This window comes from Perna viridis, chromosome 6 (assembly GCF_037379345.1).
Source record: "Perna viridis isolate PV_CMFRI_1.1 ecotype Kerala chromosome 6, ASM3737934v1, whole genome shotgun sequence".
Taxonomy (NCBI): Eukaryota; Metazoa; Mollusca; class Bivalvia; order Mytilida; family Mytilidae; genus Perna; species Perna viridis.
This window is the reverse complement of record NC_142450.1, coordinates 15,775,104-15,779,973: the sequence shown is the minus strand read 5'-3', so window position 1 is coordinate 15,779,973 and position 4,870 is coordinate 15,775,104. Positions and strand designations below refer to the sequence as shown.

At 32.3% G+C, this 4,870-nt stretch overlaps 1 long non-coding RNA gene across 1 annotated transcript; it reads right to left on the bottom strand.

Annotated features, from left to right (window-relative positions):
- Positions 1-689: 689 nt before the first annotated feature.
- On the bottom strand, positions 690-4,314 carry LOC148613839 (uncharacterized). The gene is made up of 3 exons (XR_015923165.1): positions 4,238-4,314; positions 1,734-1,792; positions 690-923 (listed from the first exon to the last, which is right to left on the bottom strand). It is a non-coding gene; the product is annotated as an uncharacterized LOC148613839 (long non-coding RNA).
- Positions 4,315-4,870: the final 556 nt, after the last annotated feature.

Below are 4,870 nucleotides of genomic sequence, written 5' to 3'. Positions count from 1 at the left end.
TTTAAACTTACCCAGTACCCTATAAGCTTTCACAAAATGCTAATCACAAATGTATTCACGGCTTGGACAGTAATGGAATAAACGAGAAAAATAGTTAACTAGTTTAGAGCTTCCATCATTTGTCTTAAATGTATGCAAATTAAAATAAATTGATCAAATATGAACTTCTACTGATTCATATATTTACAAAGTCCACTTAAGAATGTTCAAGACATAATTCTTGTAACATGATAAAGTAATTATATATTAACACAACAAACTATGACTACCTGTGCTAGGCACGCGACTTCGACAGGTGTTCCCCTGAACATGAGGTACAACAATCTTTTTAATAAATTTGGAAGGTATTTATAACGCACACCGTTAAATAGCGGTCTCTTGTGCATTTTAATTACAAGGACCTGTCTGGCTTTTACATCTTATAACCGTCTATTTGATTTACGAGTTAAACATTTCTTTACTTGATAAATAAGTTAGCTTTTTAAGAATTCTGCGTAGGGGTTGTTCATATAGTGCATGTAGTTTGCTTTGTGAAACCACATATTATGATTGTAGATTCATACTTTAAGAACAAATAAATTAAAATATTTTATTTTCAATACTATTTTCTGGACGACATCATTTTGGCTAATCAATGTTTTCATCTTTAAAGGAAGTCTAACATTCAATTACTATCGTCATGAGAATAATCGGTCTGTCCATTTTTCAAACAACAGAAAAATAAGCCGCTGCTTGGAACAATTTAAAACCAACAGATATAGATTTAATTGCGCTTATAAATTTGTGTGACAGAGAGAAAACTGTGGTTTTTTATAGTCTTTTTTATAGTTTTTTAGCCGGCATTTCCATTAAGTTGTTGAATGTTCTCTGTCGGTTCTATCATATCCTGTATATTTTGTTATAGATGCTCTATCCTTTTTCACCTGTCGTCAAAATAAATGATTCATTTTCTTAATTATTTATCATCATATGCAAACTTAATTCCTAAAGGTTGGTCTTCAATTGTGTCTTAATGAACAGACAAAAACCCTTTAAAGTAACGCTATTTGGACTTCTTTTAATAGGCTTACAACACTCAAATTTCTGTTAAAGTCAAGTTATTGAAATTGCCATGGGAACCAATTCTAAATTCACTTATTGTGGACCTATTTCTGTATTATTACGATTCACAATTGATGGCAACAATAAATAAAAATCCTCCAAAACAACATTCGGTATATAAATTTAATACACCTTCAGATATTTGGACAAAAATGTTGGCTTCTTACAACAACGACTTCAATAACAAAAGATATATTTCCTACAGAACTTCTTTGAATAAAGCAAATATTGATAACAAATAACGGCCGTTTCTTGATATAAGTACTCATATCAATAATGGTAAACTTAATGCTAAAATTTACGATAAAAGATGTAATTTGTCATAACCGATTGATATCTATTGGTTTTCAGATGGTGACGTCCCTTGTCACCCCCATAAGTGTTTACACATCACAATTGGTTTGATTTGCTCGTATTTGTATCGAAGTTTCGGATCTTTATATAACTGAAAAATTACAACGTCAAGGTTTCGATATCACAAGCTCGTAAAAACATTCACAATTTTTTTCACCCGAAACAATTAACTCATTCTCAAACGCAGATGAACTTCTAAACGATTACTATATGCGATATCTCCCAACCTATATGTTGTGGTAATATTCTCCCCAAAGCACAGAAATCTCAATACTCACCAATAGGTACCAGTATCGTATTGCATATCCCTGAGCGGGTGTACGTCAAAACATGGATGCTATAAAAATATAGTGCATTTTCTTTTTGCCTCTCTACAAACTAATTTTTTGTCAAAAGATATGAACAATGACTTAAAAAATAGAGCAAACATCACACTGTAAGATGAAGAACTTTTTTAAAAGAAAATCTAACATAATATCATAAAAATGTTCCACTGAAAAGGTTGGTTTGGTGAGTGCAAAACGAAAGTGAAAGTAGGGAAAATGGCTATTTATAGTTGAAGATTATATACGTAGATTAAACCGTTTAATATGCCTGTTAGTGAGGGATTTAGTTATGATATTGTTGGCAAATTGTTAAAGATCGCATTTCCTATTATTAACATTGACTCGCTCATAGGGTATTTACAAAGTGACTAGTCCTCTATTCAATTGTAAAACATATAATCAGACTTAAACCTTTTAAAACTGAATTTTAGGTGTGTAAAATTGTGTAATTTTATCCACCCGCATTTTTTTTTGACATTGTGCTAAGTCATGAATTTCTGGTCTCGTATATAGTGTTTCGTTTGCACTCTCTATTCACTTTTATATACTAAAGTATATAGAGCAATTATTTCGCTGTACCTGTGTATAATGTTGTTTTTGTGTCAGCTTCAGCCTTCCAAATGGTGTGAGGGTTTCCTGGTTGTTCACTGAAGACCCATTGTTGGCCCTGAACTGACATTTTTCACACCCCAGTGAGGATGTTGTCTTTTTGACATATTCACGTTATATAATATTAAAACGCATTTGATTTACTTTTCATCTTGGTGTGTTATGTTTTTTTTTTTCATTTTTTATGTGTTGACTTAAGGAGGTAGACCTAGGATAGGGGACACAACTCTTACAAATCGTTAAAACGTTTGTATTCAGCATTTTGCATAAATCTCATGTAAGCAACAAAGTAATTTGGACTGCTTTCAGTCTGTTTCAAATGAATATGATACAAACACATCAAGAATTATGTTCCTTACCTTAGGTCTACCTACTTAAGCAAAGAAGCATTCCCAGCTTTGTTATAAGGTTAAGGTAGAGCATACATTGGTTTTTCGGACAAGTTCGTTCACCTGACCCACGTTAGCAGTTTATTATAGATTTGATTTTAGTTTTAATTTATCAAAAAAGGTACAATGAATTTGAAAGAGTAATCAAGGGAACCAAGGTTATAGCGGTAATCAAAAGAATGTAATCTAGGGACAAAAACCAGACATACACAACAAAGAACATAAAGTAACTAAAATCATACATACAAAGTAACACAAATAAATGAGCAACTCGAAACTCCACTAGAAACTGGGAGCATGGACCAGGTGCACCGGTAGGGTAAGCGTCCTCTGCTTTTCTAGAAACACCCGTCCGCCGAGTTGCTCATAAAAAGTCAAGTCCGGGGTATACAAACGAGGAAAGGAAAACTATGAAAAAATGCGCATGCTATTTATCATCTTGCACTTATTTTGTTTCTGTTTACATTAGCAAAAACCCAGTTAAGTTGATCAAATGACTCTTATTTTCCAATATATCATCACTATTAAAACGCCACATTATAATAAAACCTTTAAATAGCAAATAAACTATCTATAAGAGAACATGTAAGTAGCACTCCAGCTAAGAACCATGAAAAATGTGACATATGGTTGGAGATCCTACATATTTTCATTTTTTTACTTTTGTTTAAAATGCATAAGTTAGCAGAAATTAACTTGTGGTTATTCATATAACCTTTGTTCATAAGAGATAAAAATATATAGAATGTTCTGTAGAATTCAAAATTAAGGGAGATAACTCTGTAATAAAGAAAGACTTAGAAAACAACTTAAGAATAAAAATAATTCTGGGGTGTACCACATTTACCGACTTTGCATGATTCTTACAACGTCTGCTACTTAAAAGGCAGTTCATACAATTAAGCGTAAGATATTTACTATTAACACGCTATAGTATATTGTAAGACTTGTAACATATGGTCTGTTATAGCCTTGCACTAAATAAATCTTAAGTCAAAGAACGTTACGGATAGCGTTACATTTAATCATGTTATAAACACCATATGTTGCAATTTATAAGAGTGTAAGGTAAAAATGTCATTTATTTTTTTTTTTTAAGTGTTTATTTTGCTGACTAACATGGGCCGCGTTGCATCATACTGACCAAAGTCTATCGAATATGACTTTTTTAGAACATCAGTAAACTATAAACAATAGCGGGCGTATAGGAAAGTAAAAGAGGGTATAGAACTTAAAAAGTGTGGACCTTTTAACACTTCCTAATACACGTGATCCAATTTATCTTCAAAAGATAGTCGTCAGTGTTCTAAAATTATAAAATAGCACTTTATGTTAAAGAATGTTTTGCGGGATAATATCTGTACATGAAATTTAAACGAAAGCACTTCAGAATCTATCATCTGTGTCACGCAATATTTGTTCCATATAATGCAATGTCTACATTTAGCAATATCTTACCGCCACTAACAAGATGTCACCGAAACGTATCCGTATCACAGTGTGCCTAAAGTTATTTTTGCATCTTTGGAAATTTGAAGAAACCAAACACGTGGGAACGATTTTTTTGTCAACCTGTTACCATGTTATTTCTTTAAAGTTAACATCTGGTGTTTGTTTTTCCACGCGATGTGCATACCTTGTATTTTATGTAATACTACATGGAAAAAAGCTGATAAAAATGTCAATGACAGTAATTTCATTTCATTTACGAAGTTCAATTTCTTTAAATTGGTCCACATATATGTAGGGGTAATAGGGTATGTAAGTCTGGTCACGTTACTCCGTGGTTTCGTAAGAATGAGTCCTAGTCTACCATTCAATGTTTGGATGATCGTTATTAGCATAGCAATGAGTTCAATGTTAAAAGCGAAGTATCATTTTGGGTAAAAATACTGATTAAAAATGACAATTATCAAGTTCTAAGAGATAAAAATGTTTAGAATAGCATAAAATAGAAGATTTGACATTGTGAAGCAGCGTTTGAATTTCCCGGAAGTACACACTAAAATTCATATCGGTCTTCGGATTTCAATACGTTCTACACCGGAAATTCCGGAAGGGAAACTGAAACTAGAACGAGACTTACAAACC